Source organism: Sciurus carolinensis, chromosome 6 (assembly GCF_902686445.1).
Source record: "Sciurus carolinensis chromosome 6, mSciCar1.2, whole genome shotgun sequence".
Lineage (NCBI taxonomy): Eukaryota > Metazoa > Chordata > Mammalia > Rodentia > Sciuridae > Sciurus > Sciurus carolinensis.
Window position 1 is genome coordinate 50,032,569 of NC_062218.1, and position 27,582 is coordinate 50,060,150.

At 44.6% G+C, this 27,582-nt stretch overlaps 1 long non-coding RNA gene across 4 annotated transcripts in view; it reads left to right on the forward strand.

The window, feature by feature from the left end:
- Window positions 1–15,538: 15,538 nt before the first annotated feature.
- LOC124987499 (uncharacterized) overlaps window positions 15,539–27,582 on the forward strand; it is a 38,772-nt gene continuing 26,728 nt past the window's right edge. For all 4 annotated transcript variants that reach the window (XR_007109195.1, XR_007109197.1, XR_007109194.1 and 1 more), the window contains exon 1: window positions 15,539–15,645. This is a non-coding gene — a long non-coding RNA (uncharacterized LOC124987499). The remainder of the gene's footprint in view (window positions 15,646–27,582) is intronic.

Below are 27,582 nucleotides of genomic sequence, written 5' to 3' on the forward strand. Positions count from 1 at the left end.
TACAAAGGGTAGAGGCACATAGGGAAGGGTAGAGGGAGGTTTAGGAAGGTAAGGAGGACATAGCCAGTGACTAGCCTGGCATAAACTTTTTGATGGGGTATTTGGCCACTGACTGGTTGGTGGGGACTCTTAGGACTGAATGGTTGGCATTTTACTCTGATGCCAGAGGACTGGAGACCTGTCCTGTCTTCTGTGGTGTTTTCCCGGACCACCAGGATGGTGGTTCCTCAGGTTCTACCTGATTCCACTGCTTCTCAAGTTGGCTGTGGCTGTGACTTCTGGGTGTCAGGAATGGCCTGAGACGACTTGCTGGCAGTGACTACTTTGAGCAATGATCTGGGACAGGGTGGAGTGGAGGGTTGCTCTTCCTAGGAGCTGGGGGATGTGGCAGGAGGTAGAAGAGCCTAATGTGGGCCCAGGGTCTGCACGGAGGCTTGGCCGTGGCTCACGTGGAGCCTCTGTTCTTCATTTCTCTCCCCAGTCTGGGAAAGATGGCGTCCTACTTAATTCTGTAAGGAAGGCCAGAGCCCCTGCCAACTCTCCCTCCCAGCACAGCCGAATGCTAGCTGAGAAGGGAACAAGGTTGGCATTCTTTTCAATTCCTTCAGAAAAATACCACTCCCTGCCCCATGTGAACCTGTTTGCCAAACTCCTTTTAGCAAGACTGAATGAGTGACAGGAAAAGACTGAGGTGGCCTTCTGTAAAAGTGAAAAGAGCAACAAAGATAGCAAGTGCTACTGGTGTGCCTATCCTGTGCTGGGTGTGTTCTAAATGCTTCCCCCATGTGGTTTTATTGAATTCTCATGACAACCCTATGAAACAGGATCTAAAGTTATCCCCACTTTTCAGATGAAGAGACTGAGGCACAGGGAAATAAAATGACTTGCCCAGCATGCACAGAAGGTAACTAGTGGAACCTGGGCAGTCTGGCTCCAGTTCCCTGCTTCCCCTTTCCTTTCTTGGCTAACTTTTCCTTCATAGTGCCAAGGGACAGGATGTTCCTAAATCTGCTTGGAATGAGTGCTGGTGTGTTTAGTCCAGCCTTTGTGTTCTGACAGAGTGGACAACCAGAGGCCCCAGGGGCTCAGTGATCAGGTCTTGGATCCCTGATCCAGTGTGAGTGAGGTGTCTGGCGGTTCTGGAAATACAGGGCAACTGAAAGGTAGCTAGCTCTGCCTGGTGATATCCTGGCAATTTTCCTAGCTTTGTTTACCAAGTAAATTTCTTTGAAGCAAAGTTCCTTTTATCCGAGAAGTGATGTGACCTCCATTCTTGTTTTTATAAAACATTGCTGACGTTAGCTGCATGAAGCAAAACCCTGAAGGTGTTTGTGTTGCCCTCCTGCTCCCTGAGTCTGATGCTGTCTGTGTCTCTACTGTGAATAACACTCAAGCCTCAGGTCATGGGGAGGCCTCGGAGTCAGGTGGGTTGGGCTTGCTGGGGGTGCCAATGAAAGGAAATCGTTCATCAATTCTCAGGGGTTCAAGGACACCTGAAGCATCTTTGTCTGCAGAGGTCCTTGGCCTACCCATCCAAGCAGCGGTCACAAAGAACAGAGTGTCTTAGGCCATGTGACCATGGGGGAGGCAGCTCAGGCCTCAGAGGGGGCTGCCAGCTTCTGAGCTGTTGATTCCATGACTCTGGGATCCAGAGCTGCAGAGAAAGGGCAGCATTCTTCCTGCAGAGGCTTGGTCCAAATGGCCCCATGGCTTTCTTTCCTCCAGGATCAGCAGAGCTACTGTGGGGAGGGACAATTGAGGTTGTTGTCCTGACCTGGCTCAGAGGCATCGCTGCCAGATGCAGAGCTGGCTCTGCTGGGGCTCATCCCTCCTCATCATTGGGTGTTTGGGGCGGAGACCACATGGGTACTGGGCTCCTTCCCACCTCCTGGCAGCTGAGGCCTGGGACAGTGGGTCTCCCCTTGTCCAAACCAGATAGAGCAGGGGCCAGTGCAGAGGGGTCCCACCTCTTCACGTGCCAGATATATTCTACTTCTCCTGGTCCTGTTAAAATTAAGATAGGCACTGTATGCCTGAAGAAGAATCTCGGTGTTAACTTGCTCTCAGTTTCTAGGTAGTGCACTTTCAAAGGGATAAAGCTGCCATTTTGCTTATCCATCCTTGTGACTTAATGGAAAAGGCTGTCCCCCTTTACACAGTGTGAACTCTTAGGGGGAAGAACTTGCTATCTTTTCTCTCTCATGGTGCTCTTTTTTGTTCTTTTTTGTTCTTTTTTTTTTTTTTTTTTTGCGGTGCTGGGGTCTTTTTCGTTCTTGATCATGACTGTTCGAGGAGGCTAGATGGGGCTTGGACGTCCACGTACTCTCTTGGTTTGGGGAGCAAATGCTTTCTCCTGTTGCAAGTAGCCAGGGAGAGTTCAAGCCTGGCTTTGGTTTGAGGACAGACATACAGAGAGAAGGGTTACCACGACCCTCTCTGGCTTGGGGCATTTCAGCCTGCATGGTATTTGGTCAAAGGGCTCCCAAATTCCTCAATCTTGTCCTAGACTGACAAGACTAAGTGACTTCTCATATCATCTGTATCAGTTAGGGTCAAACAGAAAACACTACCCTCAAACTGAGTAATCAGAGGAGATTTTAATAAAGTGATGACTTATAGAAGTGTGGGCAGGATTTAGGGAAACAGCAAGGGACAGTGCAGTATCCTGGAACACTAACATCAGGGAACCATTACTGCTTCTAAGCCTGAAGGGCCACGGGCAGGAAGCAGTCTCTGCATGCCAGAGAGATTCCCTGATGTAGCCAATGGCTATGGGCCTGTGGAAGCGTGAAGCAGCCAAGCCACCAAGATCTGGGCAGGGGAGTCCAGAGTAGTCAACCTCACTGTCCTCCTACACCCAGCCCCACTATTTAGTTCCTCCCATTAATGAAACCAAAGCCAGAAAAGAGAGCAAGAGCGAGAGAGAGAGAACGTGCACTTACTTGATGTGCTTGTGATGCGTCTGCAGATGCCGTGCACAGGGTCAGCGTCTTTAGGCAGAGATCAGGGTAGAGAAGAACAGGGAGTGGAGCTGGAAGGGTAAACGGGGTAAAAGGAATGTATCCAGCCAAACATTTAGTGTTACCTAGATCCCAACATCTCTCCCATTCCCAGCAAAACACACACGCCCTCAATGACCTGCATGGCTGTCTTCTGGGCCTCACTCCCCCTCCAGTTTTGAGGGAGATGTAGAAGGGCTTAGGCAGTCAGGGCAAGGTGGCGAGTGAGGAGGTTGGGGGCAGGGCCAGGACAGAGGAGCATGGAGAGATCTTCTGAACAGGTCAACAGCTGGTTGACAAAAGTGCTCGTGGACACAAGCAGGGGACCCAATCAGACAGACACTTCTGCACTCATGCTCCTAAGCGATGGACCCAAGAGAAAAGCTAAAATAGACATGTGGACAGAGGGGGCACCAATCAATAATAGTGAGGAGCACATGGACAGGGGAGGAGATAAGGAAAGGAGGAAATTCCAGACACCATAAAAAGAACAGGCCCACGCTCCCCAACAGATTCCCAGCTTCGGGACCCCTTTTCTTCAGAGAAGTCTATCGCTTTTGCAATAAACCTATAAACCTACTTTTTGCTCTCTATCTCTGTATACTGTTCTTTAATTCTTTGCTGAACAAAGACAAAGCACCCCAATATGGTAACAGTTTTGATGTTTCATTCTACTTTTATTTGGTGATGATTTTTTAAAAAAATTATTTATATTCAGTACTTTATTAAACACACACACACACACACACACACACACACACATTTTTATATCTCTTACAGGTATTGACTTGGCCTTGAATTAAGTGATTCTTAACTGGGGGACCAGGGCACATTTAGCAATGTCTGAAGACACTGTTGATTATCACAACTTGGGGAGGGATGTTACTGGGCCTTAGTGCACAGAGGCCAAGCCAATATTGCTGCTAAACATCTATGATGCACATAGCTCCCCAATCATGAAGAATTATCTGGTGCAAAATGTCAGTAGTGCTGAGGTGGCAAAATGTTGCTCTAAGTAGAAAAAAGTTTTGGTCACTTCAAAGGAATCAGAAAGCAGGTAAAAGGAAAGAGGGACTTTTAATGTTTGTTTGTTTGGTTTCATTTGGGCAGGAGCAGCCTGTCCCAGGGGAGGCTTCAATACTCTTTGTCCCCAGTTGGAGGATGAACTCCTGCTGGGTTCTTTGGTCTCATTCTCTGAGCATCTTGGTGGACTGTGGGGATGAGCTGCTAGAAAGCAGGGCTCTTTGGGAACATCTCAGACCATGCAGATGATACTCTTCATTTCCCTCCTCTTTATGGTTTTTGAAAATGGCACAGTAGAATCTAAATAGCTGTTTCAAAATGGTTTAGGCAGACCCCAAAGGTCTGCAGAGGTCTTGCCTTTCCTAAGTTTTGGGGTTCTCTTCTTTTCAGCTCAAGTCTCTTAGAATGTTAATAAGTGGTTTTTAGAACGTAAAGGAAATGTCCTAGCTCAGAAATAATGAGTGTAGCCAGTTGCCCTTTGTTATCTTAATGATGAAACTAGTCTTCCTTCTTCCTTCTTTCTTCCTATGTCCCGTTTTGGGGGCATTTTCTGTCTGTTGGTAACTATGTTAGACTAGAGGGCAGGCGGGGTAAAAACTGCTTACCACTTCCTCTGGGAAGTGGTTAACAGACATGATGAAAAGTTGAAGTAGTGGCTGCAAGAGCAGCGTAAGCAACCACCATGCTAGCCTGTCCTTGTCACTAAGTCTTTACTTGGCTGCGTTACAGCAGGAATGACTGCAATATTCATTACATTTCATTACATTTTTTTAAACAATTCATTTACATTGTTTAAAACAAAATAAAAGCCCTGGGGGTGTAGCTCAGTGGTAGAGCTCTTGCCTAGCATGCGTGAGGCCCTGGGTTCAATCCCCAGCCCCACAAAGAACAAAAACAAAGGATTTAATATAAAGCAGGAACAATCTCTCCACCCACCCAAACCATCCCTTCCCACGGGCAATGTCCATTTGGAGATGGTCTATGACTATACAAACAAATATAGATAAATGGATAGAAATAGAAATGTCAAATATATTTATGTATTTCTTTTGTTTTTCATGCTATACAAATAGTGCTTTTTTACCTTCTAATGTATGTTGGAAGTTCTTCAATATCAGAACTTTCTTATCTTTCAAAAATAGCTTTCTGGCATTATATAGACATACCTTAATATTGTTAGCTAAAAGTGATTTGTTTTTAAAAAGATTTCTGAATCTGTATCAAACCAGAAAATCCGTATCAACTAAAAAATCAAAAATGCAAACACATTTGTTTGAAAGTTTTGAATGTGAGGTCACTTGCTTTTATCATTTTGTGAAGATTTCAATTTCTTATTTTGAGATTTTTCTATTTTTTTTTTTCTGCATTTGCACCTTAACTTAAAACCTCTGTCAAATAGCTCTTCAGAACCAAATAGCATCCACAGGTTTGGATATTTCCTGTGACTTTAAACCTTCCCTAACAAACCCTTCACTATCCTTTCTTATGCAGAGCCCACCTAAGCCCTGCTGAGTGATTCTGACGCCAGAAAAGCCTGCTTCGACCCGGAACAAGATTTGGAGACTCTCTGTTCCAAGCTTTTCCATTTTAAAAATCTGGACAGTATTCTTGAACCTTAGCAGCTTTGAAGCTTTGTGCTGGACCGGACTAGCTCAGACTCAGAAACAAGCCGTGCCTATTTGTATGGTATTTCTGCGGTACTCCCAGGACCTGCGAGAAAGATGAACACATTTTAAGTAAAGAAAAGAGCTTGCCGCATTTGGAAGGCAAAGAGAGGGCAGGCAGAAGAGCCGTCGGGGTATACAGCGTTCTGGGGCTCCGGGGCTTTGAAATCCTATCCTGTGTTGTCACTTGAATGTCGAACACGTTATTCTCAGTGGACACTAAAAAGAAGTACAGGTACCGTGGGCTCCAGGGGGATTCATTATTCAAGGCACAAAATTTCCTACTCCGGCCTGCAACACATTATAATTCAAATGAGCCGAGCACAATAGAAGAAAAATATGCAAGCAGATTTCTCTCTGTCGTGTTTTTCCCCTCCTCTCTGAAGCCCTGTAATTACAGCAGGCAGGTGGAGCATCTGGGGTGTGGGGGAGTCCACTGTATTTTTACCTTCCTGGGAACGCGACTTGCCTACCGCATCAATATATTTTATTTTTAATTAAATGCTATTGCAAACTCCGAGTCCCTGCGCGAAAGCCTGATTCAACCTTCCCACCCTGCGCCGTTCTCTGAGATGTTGCTGCGATTACTGTCTCAAAATTCCTCTTCGGGTTTGTTCTGTTAGTAAACTAGAGGTGGTTTTCCGTGAGCCGGCAGCTCCGAGGTGGCCCGATCGCCGGACCTTCACCTCCTTTAGTTCAGTCCCGGCTCCGTTTCGCCCCGCGCGCTCCTCAGTCAACCTCCCGGTGCAGGCCTGCTGCCCTTCCAGCTCCGCATTCCACAGCCCGGGGCGGTCACGCGGGTCGGGCAGACGCCGTGCTGCTGAGAGAGCTCCTGCCCTGCGGTGGGGGGCGTGGAAACGCAGAAGCAACCCGTCCTGGCGACCGCGGGCTCCCCAGAAACTCCGAGGCTTAGCGGGCTCGGCACCCCGAGGGGGCAGCGCCATCTGAGCGGCCCTGGTCACTGCACTTAATCCGAGACCCCGAGGTTGGCCAAGAGGGGACGCGCGGACCCAAGGCAGTACCATCGCGTCGGCGGATCCCGAGGTCCCCGTCTGTCCCCACAAGACGCCTGTCTCAGAGGAGGCAGCCGCGGGGCCTCTGCGGAGAGCGGCTTTCCTAATTCAGGAAGTCCGGGGACCCAGGGTCGGCGGGACTGGTGTCCTGGTACGACCCAGCCGGAGAATTAGGGAAACGTCGGTGCGGGGTGGGGGTACCTGGGGTTCCGGAGACGAGAACCAGTGCTCTGGGGGTACAGGTCTCTGCGGGATCCTTGTGAACCCAAGCCGAGGGGAGCACACCTCGGAGGTACACCGGGCCCCTCTCTGGAAATCGTCGAATGCAAATGGATTCCCAGCAATCTGCGGGGCCCTGTCCTTGCACCCCGCCCTCACTGTGCAGCCTGCCTTTCTGCCGGTTGGCTAGCTTATCTGCTCTGGAGCCTCCTAGGGGTGATTTGAGGCATGATTGGGGTTGACTCAGGACCCTGGAAGAGCGAGAGGCAACCACCAATGTGCTGGTGGGTTGGTCAACATTAGCAAAGAGGAGACCACCTTGGGTCACTAGTGAAACTTAACCAAGGGCAGGAGAGTTAAGGGTATTTTTAGGCAAATCAAAAGAAAGAAATCTAACTCCGGAATATAAAAACCGCAATATGGCCAAGACAGGGGCCAAGACGGGACTTAGGGGCCTTGCCTATTCCATGGATCTTCCTCAACATAGTATGCCTGTTTGCACCTCCAGTTTTCTAGTGCCTTTGGCGGGATATGGGCCTGTCCAGGAGTTCTAGGGACCTAGATCTCTGTAAAGAAGCGGGGAGAGAGAGCTGGCTCTGATCATTTGATTGGCCTCAGGGAAGAGCAGGCCTCTGCTTGGCCAGCAGTTGCCAGCAGGGCAAGACAGTTCCTCTGGTAAGTGCTGGTGGGAGCTTCCTCCCAGGAGGGTGTAGGTCAAGGCTGTAACTAAATCCCTGCCCTCCCACTTTAGGCCACCTAGTGATGAGACTGGGACTCTGTGTTGTTTCCTCTTCTATATATTCTATTGTGGTTTTTGTTTCATACTACAAAAGCAGTACATATTATCACAGAGTTAATGAAAATTGAAAACACACAAAAGGAAGAAAGTAAAAACAAACAAATATAGTCTCATTACCTAGAGACAAACCTTTGTTGTATATCCTGAGTACAAGCACAAGCACAGTTATTCTTTGGGGTAACTGGCCTTTTCTTTTTCTGAGCAATGTATTGTGAATCTTTCCATGTGAGCATCCTTCCAATGAATACAGTTCAACGAATGTACTATCTCCTTAATGATAATATAGTACTTTGGTTGCAGGGATGTACTGTGATATTTTTAGCCATTCCTTTACTGGTCTTTTAAGGTGTTACCATTTTTTCTTTAAACCCCTGCCCACATCACTCCAGGGTCATTCTCCTGCTGGGTCACTATGCAGGTCCTTAATTATTTCCTTAAGATCTATTCCTCAAAATGGTTGGGTCAAGTGTTGTGCATTTTTAAAAAGTTTTACTACATTTTGTCAAATCGACCTTTAAAAAGGTTATGTCAATTCACACTCCCACCTGCAGAGAATGCAAAAGACTGTGGCCAGAGTTCTATCCTCATCAGTCATAAATGTTAGACTTCTTTTTATTCTTCTCTTTGCCTATTTTTAAATTGGAGCACTCCTATTTTTCTTGCTGGTTTGTATGAACATTCTATATATTCAATCTATTAACTTTTCCTCATACATTTTGCAATGTTCCCCAATTTGTCAATTGCTTTTTACATTAATTTATACTTTAGCATTCTCTGTAGTCAAAATTCTTAATATGTTAACTCATGGCTTCTGCCTTTGGTGTCATTCTGTAAAGTCCTTTCTAATTTCAGGATTTTCTAACTCCACTATATTTTCTTCTTATGCTTCCATTGTATTATTTTTAATTCATATAAAATTTATTTTGGCATGTAGTATGAAGTCCATTTCTAATTGTACTCCCCCATCTTTATTATTCATTCTGAATTCTTTTATCTCTGCCTTACATTATAATCAATTCCCAAACAAGGGAAGCCAGGAGGGAAGACCTGGTTCAGAGAACACTACCTCTAAGAAATACTGAGACTTGAAATAAGGGATTGAGAAACTTCTTAAAATCGAGAAGGGGATCCCTTTTGTAGGCACATATATTACAACCACAGAGATATGGTTGAAGCCCAGTCTGTCACTTTCACTGTGAGTGAGTTACTTACTTAAATCTTGATTTTGCACCTATGCAATGGGTATAATAATGGTACTTACCCCTCCAGATAGCAGTGAGGATAAAGTGATAATATGAATGTGAAATACTTGGGCACATAGCAAGCACTCAGTATTATTAGAGAGAAGATGGGAAGGATAACTGCAATAGCATGGGCCATGGAGATGTTACAAAGAAATACAGACTTCATCAATAATTATAGACACAAAGGTGGTAAGTGCATGTACTACAGTTCCAGAGAGCTTATCTGGCTAATTAGGAGGGTCTCCTGAAAAGAAGGGCTTATATATCTAAAGTCTGGCTCTACGGGAGCCCAGACTTGCACTAAACACACATGTCAAAGGATTCCATTAGTATTTCTTTTCTCAAACTGGTTCCAAGGCTTTCTGCTGGAACTGCCTGCATTGAGGTGAATCAGCTGAATGAGCTGGCATCTGGAAAGCTCACAGGACAAAGAGCATGCAGGCTTGAGCTCTAAGTGGGCAGCCATCTCCCTGCCTGGCTCGCCCCCAGCTAAGGGCTGCTTTAGAGAAATAGTCACTGGACATGAGCCAGAGGCACCAGTCAGCTTAACCAAAGGAATCAATGGACACTGTGTTTTCCCTCTGCAAATGAGGAAAATGACGTGGTGAGAAGGCATATGCCTTGTCCAGAATCACAAATCCCAGAGGCAGAGAAAGCGAAGAGAAATGCTGCTTCAGAAGGAGCCACATCCCATCCTGGGGAGGACCTGAGCTAGGGACTGGGAACGCTGCTCTTGAGCTCCCAGCACTGGAGGCCCAGAATATTTTTATGAGGCATGGACAATGAGTAGCCATTCAAAAGGCTGATGCTGACTTGTTTTAGAAAAGGTCAAATATTTTAGGAATCCCTTGTTACTAGGCAAATGTCTGATGGCTTTTGATAGAGCAGGGCTTGGCCAGATGCTCAGCATAGAGGACTTTAAGGTTTGATTTTGAATTTTGCTTCAGTAGAATAGTTATTCTCACTTCTGGCTGCACTTTGAAATTACCTGTAGAGTCCTTAAACTTATAGAGGCCTGGGTCCCACTTCCAGAAGGCTGGATTAAATTGGTTTGTTATAGGGCCTCCATGTCAGTATCTCTAAAAGGTTCTTTAGTGATTCTAACACATAGTCCCTTTTCACATTGTTCTTGCCAACTGCATCTCTCTTTTCCCAGCAAGACTATTCTAACAAAGTGTTTCTCAAACTTTAAATAATTTGGGATTTTGTTAAAATGTGGGTTTTGATTTTGTAGGTCTGGGGTGGGGGGACCTGGGATTCTACATTTCTAACAAGTTCTCAGGTGATGCTGATACTGCTGATCTCAGGATCACTCTTACAGAAAGTCTGGAAGTGTTTCTCAAACTTTGATGAGTATAAAAGGCAGATTCCAGGGCCGATCATTGTGCCAGGGATGGAATCCAGGGATGTGCATTTTTAATAGGAAGTCAGATGACCTGATTCACTTGGTAGTTCAAGGTTTACACTTGAAAAATGTGGTCAGTCTACCCACAGTTTTCTTAAGCATTTATCTTTTCACATGCCCTGGAGCAAATGCTTGACTCAAAGATGACACAGTCAATTGACTTTCAGCTGAAACTGAGCAGCGACCCCATGATGCCTGACTTTTGGGCTTGAGTTCTAGCCATCTGACTCTGACATCTCTTCCTACTCAGGCAAAAGTCCATTGCCACAGGAGACCTTCAAGTTGTTGCATCTATTTGGAATAAAGGAACCATCTGCTCATGGGTTTTGACTGTAGAGTTATTTGACCTGTTCCCTGTTGGAACTATAACCAGTACATGGAGAATCAGAGCATGAATCCTGAGAGAATGAAAAGCAAAAGACTTTAGAGACCTTCCACCCATGGGAGAAACCTCAGCAGGAAAACAAAAGATGTTGTAAAAAATGCTCTATAAGATCTTAAGGACATCAGATAAGAAGTATCCACCAAATTAATGTGCTTTTCCTATTTCAATGAGGTAGCTTGTAAGATAGGATTCCCTTAGGGCTTGATTTGGGAGTCTGAAAGAAATGGACAAATCTAGCCTATTTTCTCATTTGGTTACTGTTAGGACCAGTATTTTCAGGTATTAATTATATAGCTTGTAGAAGATTCTAGACCTTTGTTTCCCTCTTGGTTCTTTTCTCTTATTCTCCTTGTTTTGACCATTTCACTGCTCACTAGCAGCCTCACCAAGGAAGGGATGTGGAAACAAGCCTCATAAGACGCAGTGACATCTGTGTTAGGTTGGCTGAGCAACTTGATGGAGGGAAAGAGCAACTTGGATTATTATTGCAGGTTTTGGGAAATTCACTTCTGTGTCCTGGCTAGGTTCACTCTTGTATGGCAGATTCAAACCTTGTAAGAATGGAATGCCCTCCCCACCCATAGTTCAACTGGCAGTAATGACTTGATAGAAAAATTAGAACTTGAAAAATGCTATATTATTTCACTCCGATATACGTATTACTTTATAGCTTCTTATTATCATGGTCATTTTTTAAGGCTGTCATGAGATGGGAGACATAAATTTATCACCATACATGCTATAGAAGATGGGCAGTGTGACTTTCGTGTTTAAGGAAGGTATTTTTGTCTATTTCTTTTAGATGGTTTCAATACATTATATAACAAAACATACCTCTTATTCCCATTACTTGATATAATAAATATCTTGGTGAAATTTTGTACAGAGTTTGATTACTCAGTCAAAACCTAAGTATCCTGCTGGGAGAAGAACAATCATTTTAGTGACACTGTTCTATGCCTTGGTTGAATTGAATAGCTACTAATCCAGTCAGAGAAGAAAGACACAGGTAATTGGAATTGAGCAAACACACTGAGCCCCACAAAAAAGACTAACGAGAAGTGTAAAATTTCCCATCAAACATCTATCCATCTCTATTTTCTCCTTTCCTTCGAACAGTATTGCGGTTGTAAGAAATGACTCTAGGGACCAAGTCTACAATAGGGGAAAAATATCATTCCTCATTGAAGTACTCCGAAAATGAGTTTAAACAGACACAACCTGCCAATGGTCAATGTGAGGTCAATAACTCCAGTAGCCAAGTTGAATTGTCTTTTAAGAGAATATAACACCCCAACCTACCACCCTGCTTCTCACCGTGTAACATTATCAGGTTACTGTTTTGTTAGATTGTTTGGGGGTAGAGAATAGGGTGGTTGTTTGACCAACTTTTCAAATATACCTTAAAAAAAAATACCAACAGTTTTCTCTCATTTATAACTCTTAGCCCTCCTCCAAGACCACTATTGGAGATTAGTAGTTACAAGGGCTGAAGCAATGCAGCTGATTGTCAAGGTTGTGGGTGGTCAGCATCCCCTGCAATGTGTACTCCACAGAGGCTCCATGACTCTTGCCCACTGCTGTATCTCTGGTGCACAGCATAGGGCTTGGTTCTGCATAGGCAAGTAGCTTGGCAGTCTGGGTTGAAACCATACCAGGCAACCAGATGACTTTTGATTTATGGCATTATTGAAGCTGGAAGGAACTTTTGAAAGAATAAAGGTCAGTATACGATTCCATCCAGCAGCAACTTCCCTTCCACACAGGATTGTGATTTTCTTTTGTTATTCTCTGTTTGCTGCAGGAGATTCTGACCCCTGTCCTGAGGGGGTTTCCTTTCAGAAATTGGCTCAGAAATGCACAAGTGACTCAGTTATGGCCAGTGCAATGTGAGGGCAAGTCTTCTAGAGGATTCTGTGTCTTCCTCGGGCTGCCTCAGGCCTGAATGTGACTCTAGAACTACAGTAGCCATCTTACTGCCAGTAGGAGGATAAACTGGTACTCAGGTGGCAAGAACAGAAAGACAGAAAGAACCCTTGTCCTGATGACATCACTGAGTCACTGAATCAGTCATCCTGTAAGCCACCTTGCTCTCAACTTTCTGTTATGCAGGATAAATACATTCCCTTAATGTTTAAACCATTTTGAATCAGGGCTTCTATTGCCCATGGCTCAAAAGATCTCAAAATGACTGAGAGATTCTGAAGATCAAGTTCTCATTTCACAGAAGATATAACAGGGTTTGTGCAATGTCATGTTGCAGGTGACAACAGAATCTAGAAATAATAAGACTGGATCGCTGCCTTACTCAAAATTTACTTAACAGTTAGTTAAAGGTAGTTTAAAACTGTATGTCTGCATTGACAGTCCTTGTGTTTTGGCTTTTTTGCTGCTGACAAGAACAATATTAAGGAGGAGGAAATTTTATTTTGGGGCTCACGGTTTCAGAGGTCTCAGTCCATAGACAGCTGCCTCCATCATCCGGGCTTGAGGTGAGGTGGAACATTATGGCAGAAAAGTGTAGTAGAGGAAAACACTTCAGGACATGACATTCTGTAAGCAGAGAGAGAAAACTCCTCTTACCTGTGTACAAAATATAAAACACAAGGGCACACCCCCATTGACCCACCTCCTCCAGCCATACCCTACCTGCCTACAGTTACCACCAAGTTAATCCCTATCAGGGGATGAATGCACTGATTAGATTAAACCTCTTATAACCCAATCATTTCATCTCTATACTTTCTTGCATTGTCTCTCACAAGAGCTTTTGGGGGACACATAATCTAAACCATAACACCTTGTATTTAAAAAAATTGTCCTGTTGAGGTAGAACTCTGGAATTCTAATGCAAAATTTCCTCCTTTGGATATGCTGAAGCTAACTGGCAACTGACAAAGAGTATGCTCATGGACTAAGAAGAACCAAAAAAAAAAAAAAAAAAAAAAAAAAAAAAAAAAAATTTGCTCCTGATTGCTAAAGAACAATGAACAGGAGACTTGATTTGCTGGGTAATGTGGGAAAGAAAGACAAGTGATACCTCTTTGGGTCAGGACTTGCCATCCATAAGGTAAGGGACATAGTATGTTGTCCAAGGCCTTTGCCAAGACTTTGGTTGAAAGATTCAATGAAATCCATGGGGAGAGGATGAGGGGAGGGTCAGAGAGGAAATACAGAGTTGGAAGGGGGTTTGTCCTTTCTGATGGCAGGGGCATTTCTTATATCAGGCCACTCCCCCATTTGCAAGGCCTTCTGTTCACCTCTAGTGCTACCTACAGTCCACTCATGCTGCAGGACCCAGGGTAAGGTGTATCTGCCCCACCAAGTCTTCTCTGTTCATTGCAGCACACACCAGATATTCTTTTTCAGAACTTGCTCATTTCCTGAATTCCTTAATTACTTATCAAACATGTCATGTTATGGAATAACATTTCATTTGTTTTGCCCCGGAAATTTATCTTTAGGGAGGAGATCAGCAAAGAAGAAACACAAGGACTTGAAGGACTCGTTGACTTGATTTGGATCCTGCTCTTGGGCCTCTGCCTTGTAGAACTCCCAGAGCCAGTTAGACATCATGGCAGCCCTGCCTGGCTCTGCCACTTTGGAGTAAGCTTCTCTGACCAGCTTAAATCCACTGTGGAATGTAGTTGGGGCAGGTGTGAATAGCACAGTGGATTAGTTTTCTATTATTGCTGCAACTAATTATCACGAATTTAGTGACTCAAAATAACACAAATTGATATCTAGTTCTAGAGATCAGAAACCCAAAATAGTTCAGAAGGCTGAGTGTTGTCAGAGGACTTCAGAGGAGACTCTGTGTCTTGCCTTTGTGGTCCCATATAACTCCAATCTCTATTCCCATAGTCATATCTCTGTCACTCTGAATCTGACCTCCTACCTGTCTCTTCTGTGGGCCCCTGAGATTCCACTGGGCCCATCCAGATAATCCCAGATAATGTCCCCACTTCCACATCCTTAACTACCTCTGCAAAGTCCCTTTTACCATCTAAGATGAAGTAGCTCAGACTTCAGATCTTTGGGTGAGGGAGGCATCATTCTCTGTACTATATGCATGCTCTTTGGATCTGTTTCCACATCTGTGAAATGGAGGTGGACTCTTCCTCACAGGGTTATTAAGGTGATTGGAGAAGGAAATCTGTGCCTGTAAATGCCCAGTACCATGCCTAGCACAGTGCTTTATTCTGGTTGTTGTGGTTTATTCTGGTCTGGGGCTGGTTTATTCTGATTGTTGTTGTATTCTGAGTGAGTTGTAAGCCAGAGGCCAAGGACTATGTGTTCTGTTTCTTTCTAGCCTTTGAGTTTCTAGCTTTTGCTGGATCCTGAGTAGGAAATCAATAAATATGATAATTAATTACCTTAATGGATGACAATGTTTTGTACCTACTAAGTGCTTTGAGACCATTTGTTGCTTGTTTGTTATTTTGGTGGTAAGGAGTGGGGTTGGGGAGCACCTGATTAAATACTATTATTTATTCAATCCAAAATATAACTTTGGATTCTTCTGTTGCACTTTTGCCTAATTATGCTAATACCAGTGGGGAGGAGAGAGAGAGAAAGGAATGAGTTCACAATACTTACGGAAAAAAAAAGTCTTGCTGCCACAGACTTTTCTCCTTGGTCTGGAAACTTCTTGGTTTCCTAGGGTGCAGCTGACTGCTCTCTGCAACTAAAAAGTCTCTCAAAGGGCCCTGTCCAGTTAGGTCACACAAAGCTAGGCTTATTATTTAGAGAACACACAATGCCCCCTCACATGGGGCACAGAGAGGAAAGAATTTTTTTAAAAGCCAATTCCAGTCCCCTGGAGCTGCAAACTGCCCTCAGGGCAAAGAAGCCTGCAGAATAATTGGGAGGAGTCTGGCTGGAGGAGGCTGAGGTAAGTTGAGCTGCATTTCTTTCCATACCGCCAATGCCACTTTTTAAGCATTCCCCTCTGGGACAAACCTGTGTGTCAAGGTAAACAATTAAACAATAAGCAAAGGCCCAATCAGGACAACTGTGGCTTCAGCCCTGGAGAATAACATCCAGAAACAGCAGCCTGTCTGTTGCTGCTAAGGAGCTGGTTTCCCTGATTCTGAGAGAGAACTGGGTCAGAGAGGAGATGCTGTCTGCTTAGAAGATGATTCGGTCTCCTAAACTTGGCAGGTTTATGCTTTTTCAGGATAATAGGGTGGAAAATGACCTTACCTCATCCCTTTATCAAAGCAGAGCTCCACTGCCCAAGGAATTCCTAATATATTTGTAGATGATGTATTTAGAGATGGGGTGAGAGAGGGTCCCGAGAACAGACCCAGAACTGTTGGGGATGGGGAGACGGTGCCTGCCAGGAGGACAGACCATTACATGGGATGCCTCCCACATCAGAAGGCCTGCAGAAGAGGAGTCTGAACTGCCACATCTCTCAAGGGTCTTCCAGTGGCTCTACACCAACATACTTTGGCTGCCAAGGTCAAAGGAAGAGCATGTAAGCATGGGATGGTCACAAAATCCTGAATTAGCACAGAGTGGTTGAACTTGACTAAGAGAATTTTTTTGTTGTTGTTTTGGCAGTACTGGGGAGCAAACCCAGGGCCTTTTATGTCCTAGGTAAGTGTTCTCCCACTGAGCTATATCCCAGCCCTTTCTTTAAATTTTATTTTAAGAGAGAGTCTTGCAAGCTGCTCAGGCTAGTTTTGAACTTGTGATCCTCCTCCCTCAGTCTCCTAAGTAACTGAGATTACAGGTGTGTACCACCATACCTGACCTAAGGGAACTTTTTGGGGAAACCAGGGAAGCACTATTCATTTAACATGTCGGCAGAGCATAAAATTCGTGGCTCCAGGAGATGGTATGGAGGGACAGACGCTAAATAGTTTAATATCTCATCTCTCTGTGAGCAGGTCATTAGGATCTGGGAATCAGGATGACGGAGGTGGCAGGTTTCAGAGTCCAGAGCTAATCCCAATAACATAGCCATTTGGTGGTCAGGACAAGTAGCTCAGATCTGAGGTCAGGTTGCCAAGGATGTGTAAGGGAAGAGAAGAAGGGTGAGCTGGTAAATGAATACTCTAGGGCCTCTGGGACTATACAGAGCAAAGGAGAACAGGAAGCATGGGTTAGAAAGCGTGGCTTGAAGGGAGGCTTTGGTCAGCTGTATACGCTTAGGGATCAAGGCCATAGATCAGGAGTGGAAGTTCAAAAATGTTTTGGCAGATTGTTCCTCTAGAGAACTGGGCACACTCAGTTTTTAAGATGAACATAGGAGGTAAAGTCAGGCTATGCCATGGGCTGTACTTTGGGACATTTTTGCCATAGAACAGAGGATCTCTCTGTCAGGCCAACCCTGCCCTATAGAAAAAATTTTAGAAATATACTGTAGTTCCCCCATCTGTGATTTTGTTTTTGGAAGTTTATTTGTGGTCAATTGCTGTCAGAAAATATTAATGGAAAATTCCAGAAATAAACAGTTCACAAGTTTTAAATAATACACTGTTCTGAGTAGCATGATGAAGTCTTAGACCATCCTTCTCCGTTGCCACCTGGAACATGATTCACCATCCCTTTGTCCAGTGTTTCCGTGCTATATATACTACCTGCCGGTCAGTCACTTAGTAACCCTCTTGGTTATCAGATTGTTGTGGTGTCATGGTGCTTATGTTTAAGTAATTCTTATTTTATTTAGTAATGGCTCCAAAGCACAATAGTAATGATGTTAGAAATTTGGATATGCCAAAGAGAGGTTGTAAAGTATTTTCTAGAAGTGAAAAAGTAAAAGTACAATAAGATATTTTGACATAGGTATGGAGAGATAGCATGAGAGAAAGCACAAACATTTATGTAATGTTTATTACAACATATTGTTATAATTGTTCTCTTTTATTAGTAGTGTTACTGTTGTTAATCATTAATGCGATTAATTTATATGTTAAACTTTATCATTGGTATATATGTATAAAAAACATGGCATATGGAGGATTGGTATTATCCACACTTTTCATGCATCCACTGGGGGTCTTAGGACATATCCATGGACAAGGGGGGCAGCAATGTGCATCCATCTACATTCTTGTTGGAAGCAGGTATAACTAACCTGAGGACTCTACCTTACAGGGTCTCCTTCTCCATCCATGATGTCCCAAAGTCATAGAAATCCAACTTTGAGAAGCCCGGTGGGTGTCTGGACATTGAATAAGAGCCAAGGGAAGTATAGCACTTAGCCACCGTGATAGGCAGAGTTGCCAAATTTAGCAAATATAACTATAAGCTGCTGAGTTAAATTTGAATTTCAGAAAAGCTTATTATAAATAAATTTTATTATTATGCATAAACTTACTATGAATAAATTTTTCAATATACATGTATCCTAAATACTGCATGGGGCATATATATATATATATATATATATATATATATATATATATATATATATAAAGTTATTTGTTCTTTTTAATGAAACTTGACTTTACCTGGGCATCCTCTAGTATATCTAGCCACCTTCTGGAGGCTAGGCCCATACAGAATGAGTTGGTCAGCGTAAACCCAGGTTTCAGGCCACAGCAAATCAGGCAGGTATCTTCCCTCTACTTGACCTCTGCTAAGTGTCTGTTTTTAAGGCCAGATCCCAGATCAGCAGAACATTTACCATCAAACATCCTTTGAATTTTAATTTATAATCTGCTCATTAAAGTGCCACCCACCAGTGAGCCTCAAATAGCCTGATAACTACAACTTGAGCTGCTGTGCAGAGAGAGATGGAGCCTGATGCAGGCACAATGCACAGAATTTTATAGTTTGCCCATGGCTTTCAAAAAGCTTGCAGATATTTCTGTCTTTTGAGCACTTGATAGAGAAACCCACTGAGGGAGAAAGCAATGACTTTGCTCTCACTGGGCCAGAAATTCCAGGGCTGAAATGACCCAAGGGTAGCAGGCAGGTTTGACAATCTGTCAGTTTCTAGATAGAGTTACTCGTCAATCACTCATTCCTGCTAAATTGCAGAAACTCCTTTTCTTAAATCAAACTTTCTTTGCTCATGATGCAGTTTAAGCCCAGTTTCTGGCCTGTGTACAGGGAACTGGTACTAGCTGTTAGGTCAGCCTTCACTCTCTGTATCTTTGCCCCCAATTTTTCTTCTAAGACTTCATTGCTGGGGTTGTTTTACATAAAAAGATAAGAAAGCAGCTGAAACTTGGTCTTGCTCTATGGAGATAAAAACAAAGTAGTATTTTATTCAAAAAGATTGTGTGTAATAACAGCAATCTGAAAATAATGATATCTATAAGGTCCTTGGCAAAGCCACCCAGGAAAAAAAACAACAATAGATGTGAAAGCTTCAGTGAGTCATAACACCACCTTTCAGCATCCAAAGGATCTGAATCAGATTCAGATGAATGGGTTTCATCAGCCCTGAACTTAGCTGTACGCATCTGTTTTTATTCCTAGCACCAGTGTACATCCTTTGCATAAAGGCAGGGCATTGGCTCCCCTTTAAGACACTCGACCGTGCAGAGGAGGAATGAAAAAGATTCCTTGTCAGCTTTTCAATGTTTAAACACAAAATAGCTCTGCCCTGAGCTGCCCAGCAGGCTTTCCTTCCTGTCTGAGCATCACAGAGAATTGTTGGCTAGACCAGTGTTTATCAGAGGTGATCTGTGAACCATCAGTATGAGAATCATATGGAAGTTTATTGAAAATGCAGATTTTGGGGACTCACCAGAGAGCTATTGGATTTGATCTCCTGAGTACAGCCCAGGAGCCTGCATTTTTAATGGCTCCATATCCCAAGAATTCTTAAGTACACTAGGGTTTAAAGGCTCCTGGGTTGTTCAGTCACCTGGCCCTCACCTTATCCTGTTGCCTGTATTGTCACTTGACTTTCTATGTGTGTCTCTTCTTCCCAGGACAGGGAAAATTACTTTTTTTTAGTCTCCTTTAGTGCTCAGTTCACTGCAGGTGTTCAAAAACAGTATTTATTGAATGAAGGACCTGAAATAATTTCCCTTTGTTTGGAAATTGTTCAGAAAAACTTTTGTCCCAGAGATTAGATCATGAATTTGCCAATTTGCTTTGAAGACAGTGCTTTCTGCCTCCGCCCCCCCCCTTTTTCTGTCTTACACAAAGAGACGAGAGAGAGAGAGAGAGAGAGAGAGAGAGAGAGAGAGAGAGAGAGAGAGAGAATTGCTTTCCCAACAGATATTTTGAGTCAGAGGCCAAGGGTCCCTATTTGTCCTTAAAAGGATACAAGGACAAGAATGGCCACATTGCTGAGCAACATCATCTGATCCCAAAAGTGGAAGCAATCTTTGTTCTTTCCAAGAACCACTGTTGGAAAAGATTCATGAAGATTTCAGGGTGAGGGAGATCGGGGGACAAGGTGTGCATGGTATGTTGAGGGGATGCCAAAAGCCCACCTGACCAGTGGACCCTGGTTCTTTGGTCTCTCCAAAGCTGTACAAATAAAATCAAGAGCACAACTCGGTGAATCAGACTGTTGGACCCTGAGAGCAGGGCATGTGGGCAGACAAGTTTTGAAGAGGCAGAAAGCTGGGGAGGTGGCACACTGGGAGGGCAGGGGAGAGCGGCCAGGGCTGGGACTCTGAGAGAAGGTCCAGTGAGAGATCAGAGGTCCCTAGAGAGGGCAGTGAGTGGAGGGCCCTTGGGGCAAGCATCTCTTCTTCCCTCATCTTGCTCAGCTGCTTCTGAGGCCAAAGCTGGGATGAGGCTGCACCATGAATGTGAAGACGGTAGCATCGGAAATGAGAGCGAGGAAAATGGAAGCTGGAGCAGAGAGCTCTAGACCCTCAGGCTGGTTGCTGCCTCCTTCAGCGCAGCCTCCTCTAGAATTCAGAGTTGGACCCCTCCTCCTGAACGTCCTGTTTGAGGAGCCCCAGGATCCCGATGGGCGGCTCCCTCCCTCCCTCCCAGTCAATGCAGGAATTGGAGAGTGTTCGATAGTCTGAGCCATAATCCACCTGCTTGGGATTTTCCACCCTTTGCTCATAGTCCTCTCGCTCCTCCGTTTTCTGGACTCCACTCCCTGCCAGGTCTTCACACGCTCTGAGAGTGCTCTTGTGTCCTTCCCACATTGTGTCTCCTGCAGGTTGAGGACCCTGAGTACTTGCTCCTCTCCTGTGACTCGGTCACCTGCCTTCTCTTTTCTTCTGCTCACTGACTTGATAATCCCCAGCTGCCTCTGTCCTCTGATGAGGCTTCTCATGATTCTGCCAGGGGCACCCTCCTTTTCCCAGATATCCAGGCATGAGCAATAGCACTCAGCCTTGCCTTTTTCTTTTTCTCTTACTTTGAAGCTGTTGGGAAGTGTGTGTGTGCGTGCGCGCGCGCGCGTTTGTGCGTGTGTGTGTGTGTGTGTGTGTGCGTGTGTGTGTGTATATGTGTGTAATTCTCCATGGCATTTTTACACGTCTGGTGACAGTTTATGTCCTGGAGAAGTCACTGAGAGAGAGAGAGGAAATGGACGTGGTATCAGCTTGATGTGGGTCATGCTTGCGACTGGACTTGGTCAAGGGGATTCTGTACTCCCACTGAACTGTCTGCTGCAGCTGAGGTTGCAGTCAGAGGGGAGCAGAGGTGAGGTGATGTGAGACTTCAAAAGTGCTATCTATGCATAATCTCTTAAAACCTTGTCAGAATGTGTTTTCCATTGCTCTTGGATGAGTTTAGGCCACTTATTTTGGGAGTCAAGGCCCTTCCTGCCGGGCTCCATGTTCCTCACCAGCTCCTCTCCTCCTCTCCTTGAAGTGCACTGCATTACAGACATTCTGAGCAATATTTGGCCATCAGGGTGCCCCATGTTCTTCTCTCAGAATCTTATTCACTAGGATGTTTGGTTTGGTCCTTTTGGCAATAGACATTCATCAGAGCTTCTGGAAGTTGGGGGACAAGAATAACTTGATCAGATTTATAATTCAGAAAGATCAAGTCTAAGTTGGAGGATGAATGAGAAGGAAGTGAAGCAGAAGAGCTAAGTTCACTGTGTTGGACTATCATGAGACAATGAGGGGACCGTGATGGTGAGGTGGCCAGAGTGGCAGGTGAGGTGACACTGGCTGCAGGATAAGGCATGTGTTTATGGGTGCCTGGCTGGGTGTGGTAGCATGGGAAGAATCAAAGATGAGGCCCCAGTTTCTAGCTGGGCAGATGGGAAACATGGTGCCATGCACTGACACAGAGCTCAAGGAATGAAAAGCTTTCTGTGGTGTGGAAGATGATGAATTAATTTAGTTTTGGATATTTTGAGTTTAAGGTTACTTTAGAACATCTAAGTGGAATTTCCTTAAAGTCTGTCCAAGAGAGAATTGGATTGGAGCTATAAATTTGGGAGTCATTACAGAATATAAATGACCAAGCTCAGAGAACATGTATGAGAGACAGGAGAACCTTGGAGAGAACTCAATGGAACACCTGCATTTCCAAGATGGTGCCCATTGAGAGGCTGAGGAGGAGAGGGAGGTCAGAGAGGCAGGGGAAGTCAGGCAGGGGGTGGGCATATAAACTCAGAGAAGAGGCTATGTTGAGGGACTGGTGCACAGTGGCAAATGTTACCAAAAGTTCAAGCATGATAAAGGTAGAGAGGAGTTAGATGGCTTTGGTAGCAAGTTGGTTGGTTGTTGGTGGTGTGGGCAAGCACCTCCCACGAGTGATACAATCAGAAGCTAGCTGCGGTGGGTTGAAGGGTGAATGGGAGTTGAGGAGGTGGGAATAGAGTGCATGTGTTTTGTTTTTAAAGAAGTTCAGTTGAAAAGGAGGGTGGGGACAGGTAGCTTGAGTGGATGGTGAGCTCAATGGTTAAAAAATGATGTTGGGGCCTATTGAAGCGTGTGTGATGTTGACCTTCCAGTGGGGGAGGAACGATCCACACAGTTGAGAGGCATCTGAGGAGGTGGTGGAATGCAGGGATGGGATGCACAGGAAACTGACCAAGGAGTAGGACAACCCTACCATGGTCACAGTAGGAAAGCAGGGGAAGAGCTGGTGAAGCGCAGGGAGAGGGAGGCAGGAGTTGCCAAGAGTTCCCAGTTGGTCACTCATTTGACTTTGAGAAGAAGGAAACAAGGTCAAATGAGGACCTAGCAACCCAGGTTTGAGGAGAGTAGAGAAGGTTTAAATAGCTATGTTGGGGAGCCAGAGAGGGTTTCCTGGTGGTTGTAGGCGACTGGGTTGACTTTCAGTGACCTTTCCATCGTCCTTAAGTCCTCTCTGTCTCTCTCATGCTCTCATGGTGTCCCTTCTTGTCTGTGCCTCCCTTGGTGCAACTCTGCCTCTTGTTGGTGAGCCTCTTAGCTCTCTTCTGGAAGCTCTGCAGAGGACTTTGTCTTCCTGTTCCTCCCTGTCCTGGGAGGTTGCTTCACCCACAGAAGGGGATCAGTGGTTGTTTCTAGACTAAGTCAGTGAGTGTGGCTTGACCTTGTAGGAGCAGTGGGACACTTATTCTGTGATGCAGTCGATATTTATTAGAAGGCAGGAATATATCCAGGGTGCTCTGAGGGCAAGACACATTGTTATTTAGTAGCTGGGGATACAGATTTAGGAGTCATTAGAGTTTATAAATGGCCAAGTCCAGAGAAATTTGACCCTGATGTTCTATCCTCATTTAGATGCTCCGCAGTTCCTCACGGCCAACTATTGAATTCTGGGAATCCTGGGGCAGTGTTCTCAACCTATCAAGCTCAACACCCTCTTTCATTAAAATATATTCTATAACTCCCATTAGTTTCTTGAGGTGAAATTCATTGACAATATAATGCATCTTTACATATAATTTAAAAAATTTATGTAGTATCCTAATGGTAATAAAGAGGAGAAATGAAAGAAAGTAATTTATAATAAAAGAATACTTTTCCCACTGCTCAGGCCTAGAGGATCTAGAAGAGAACTTCTCAAATTTTTATGTGCACATGAATCATCTGGAGATAGTGTTGAAATGCAGACTCAGATTTGGGGGTCTGGAGAGGAGATCCTTCCCTCTAGCAAGCTCCACCATGATGCTGGAGAGTTTCTGGTTTGTGGACTGCTCTCTAGTAGCGAGGAACTAGGACATAAGGAAGCATGTGATGCTTTGCTCGTCTTGTAATGAATACGTTAGACTTAAGAGGAGTGAAATACATTAACTAGAGTATTGGTACTATCTTAAGAATTGACATTTTGAAACACAACATATATACATAATTACTGTGAATGTGACAGTTTCAAAGACAAATTTATACAGAGGTGTCTTATAGGTGACTCAAATTCCACGATGTGACTTTTGGAAACAACAACAAACCCAGAGGAAAGTTTTAAAGAAAACAAAGTAGACCTTTCACCAATTTGCACGGTAATTTCATTATTAGAGCCTTGAGTATAGAATGAAACTGTGTAAAAAATGTGTTTATGTGAAAAACATAGTTAGGTTCCAGTCTCAGGAAACTATGAGTAGGTTTTTCACCTATGTCCATCTCTGGTGGGATTTCAAAGTCATGTGGGACACTGGACATTTCTTTGTCCCATACTTGAAGAAGATCCAGAGCTGTCTCTGCCCAATAAATGCAATCATGCTTCCCAATCCTGGAAGCAACTGGAAACATCCCTTAAGCCTCCACTACACTTCACTGAGAACCACCAACCAAGAGGAACTGAGAAAAAAAAGTGACCACAGGTGAAAGCTTCCAGAAACACATTATATTATATCAGAGCCCACTGCCATGAGCAGAAGGTGCATTTGCCTGGGAAGGAGCCACAGACAGATTGCATCCACTCAGCCACATTTGCAAGTCCATGAATGCTGAGCAGACACAAATGGCTCATTTCACAAACCCATTCTGTATCACAAAGAGAGAAGCGACACACCTTCTCTTGACAAGCTTGGTCAAGATACCACCTGAGATGTAATTATGCATCTTTCTAGGTACCAGTTAGTACCATGATGTTTCTACTAAAGCTATCAAGTGAGACTGAGGTAGTGGCTTGTCTAGGGGAAGAGGGAGGAGTAGCCTAGCTCCTCCTAGCTGCTGCCCTTCTCCTGCATCATCTGATGCCAGGCCCTTTTGCGCTTCTTCTGTTCATGTTTTCACTTTTGCAGTTTCTAGAAGCCCATTCAGGTTTTAGGCTCTGTAGATAGTTCTCTCTGCCTGGAGTGTTCTTCTACTTTCTTGTCTGAGTAACTCTGGTTGTCTTTCATGTACTGGGTAATGACCCTTCTTCAGGGAAGCCTTCCCCAATCCCAAGCTGGCCAGATGACCCCTCCTTTGATGCCCTTGTTCCATCCTGTACCTGTCCTTTATGGTGCCCACCACAATGTTACTGAGTCAAGATTTGTTCTTAAGGTCCTTTCCTTCCTGGATGAAAACTCAGGGCAGAGAGCTTGTCCATCTGGTTGACTACTTGAGTCCCAGCACACAGTGCTTGACACCAAACAGACACTTGGTACTCATTTGATGAGTGTATATGAGCCAAAGGAAAGGCCAGGAGTCTATGTTGGTTAATCAAACTCAACTGACAAATGCAATGAGGCATGAGCAAGTTCCTCTACAAGACAGAAGGAAGTCAGGAATGTGAAGTTGGCTGGCCAGCAAACACAGGCTGTCTGACTGCCAGCAATTCCATTGGGTGCATTTGTGTGTATCACACACAGCAACTGTAGAGCAGCTGCCTCTGAGCGCAGGAGATGGAGATGTGCAGGGCGAGGGAGACTTCAGGGGGCCAGGTGCAGGACTCCAGCAGAGGCCTGCCAGTACACCTGCTGGGGAGTCAGGGGGGAACATTTCCACTTTTTTGCTGAAGTGAATTCATACTAAACAAGGTCTTGATTTGCTTTCCATTGTCCACTGTTTCTGGAGAAGTTTATTTATTCCTTTAATTACATTATCTGCACATGGGGACATAGCCTATCTCAAGGACTGGCTGGGAGGATTAACACAGGGGGGTCAAGGAAAGACTTTTGTACCTCATGAGGTCCTAAACAAGTTATACTCAGATACGTGAGTGGTTGTGACTTAACTTTGTGTCCCACATGGCTTATTTCGCACTGTCTGTGATAGACCAGGAAACACTGGGGACAGCCTGAGCGGGATGCCCTTGTTCAGCAACTGCACCCTGTAACACACAGCAAGTACCGAGGAATAACTATGTGCCAGGAACTCTTCCAGGCCCTGAGAAAGTGGGGTGCAGAAAGCGATGCGGTAGTGGTCAGCTCTGGGAGGCACACTACAGTCAGGGAGGGTCTGAACAGACTCTTTCAGTTGGGGTGGTCAGGGTGGTTGTGGCAATGGAGTAGAAATCTGAGCAAAGTGAAATAATGAGCCATGCAGAAAATTAACAGGCTCTCCATGAGGTTATTTAATTTAATTCTTTCCAGAATCCTGAAAGGCAGGTATTTTTATAGAAGAGGAAATAGAAGCATGGAAACTAAGCGATGTGTCCCTGGTGATGGAGCTGGAGTGCAGGGGTGGGACCTTCCCTCAGACCGCGCTCCATCTGCCCGCCTCCGCTGCCTTTCCTCATCCTCGGCTCTCTTATTCCATCCACCCCTTCTTCTTCCCACTATGATTACAGGATTATTTCTTCAGTTTTCTCTTTATTTCTCTTAAAAAATGGACAAAAAGGAGAACCAGGGATGATGCTGGCCACTTGGTGTGCACATATTCTCACTGAGGAAGCTGATTTTAGACTCTGAAGCACATCTCAGATGCATCCCTTTCCCCACATCTCTCTGGACACCTTAGCCCAGTTATCACCACCTCTTGCCAGGGGAGGCTCCTATCTGCTCTCTCTGCTTCTAGTTCATTCTCTGTGCAGCAGCTAGGGTGAATTAGGTCATGCCACTCTGCACCAAAACCCTCCAGTGGCTTCCCTCTCGTACTCGGATTAAAATTCACCTTCTCATCCTGACCTCCAACCCAGCACCATCTAGCCCTTGCCCACTTTTCCAGCCTCACCTTGCCACACCTGCCTGGTTGTCATTGTCCCTGACACTCAGGCCTTGTTTCATCCCTCTGCCATCTCATGCTCATCCCCAACTCCATACCTAACTTTTCTTCATTATTGATTGGAGCTGAACAAATAGCTCGTTTTGGAGAGCGCTTGCCTAGCATGCTCAAGGGCCACAGTTAGAATCCCAGGCCCCTCAGAGGGGGAAAAAACAAACAAACAAACAAACAAAAAACCACTCTTCCTTATTGAGGCTTCAAATGAAATGTCATTTGCTCATCCTTCCTGAATTAAGTTTCTCCTGTTACTCCCTGTCAGATTCCAGAGCTGCTGGTAGACTAGGAAGCCATGAAGGCAGAGGGTGGGTGTGGTAGGCAGGTGTCATGGCAGACCTAAAGATCCCACTCTGAGTTTTCACATGTGTGTGTAATTCCCTCTCCTTCATTGTAATCTGAGCACAGAGATTTGCTTTGAATTGATAGACTATGGCAGAGGTAATAGAATGTTACTTCTGTAATGAAGTTTCTGTAATGACTGTGACCTTTGCCTTGTTAACAGGCTGTCTTCTGCATTCTTGGCTTGCACACTTTGATGAAAAATGTTTCTATATTGGAAAGATCTATGTGACAGGAACTGGGGGTGGCTTCTGGTCAACATCCATTGAGGAACTTGGACTCTCAGTACAAAAACCTTCAAGAATCTGAGGGCTTAGAGCTGAGTTTACAAGTGGATCCTTCTCCAGAAGAGCCTTCAGAGGACACCACAGACTCTGGGCTGATCCATTGATTATGGCCTTGTGAGAGAATGTGAGGACCTAGCTAACCCATTCATGATTTCTGACCTACAGAAGCTGTGAGATAATGAATGTGTGTTGTAAACTACTAATTTGGAGTAAATTGTTATGGGACAA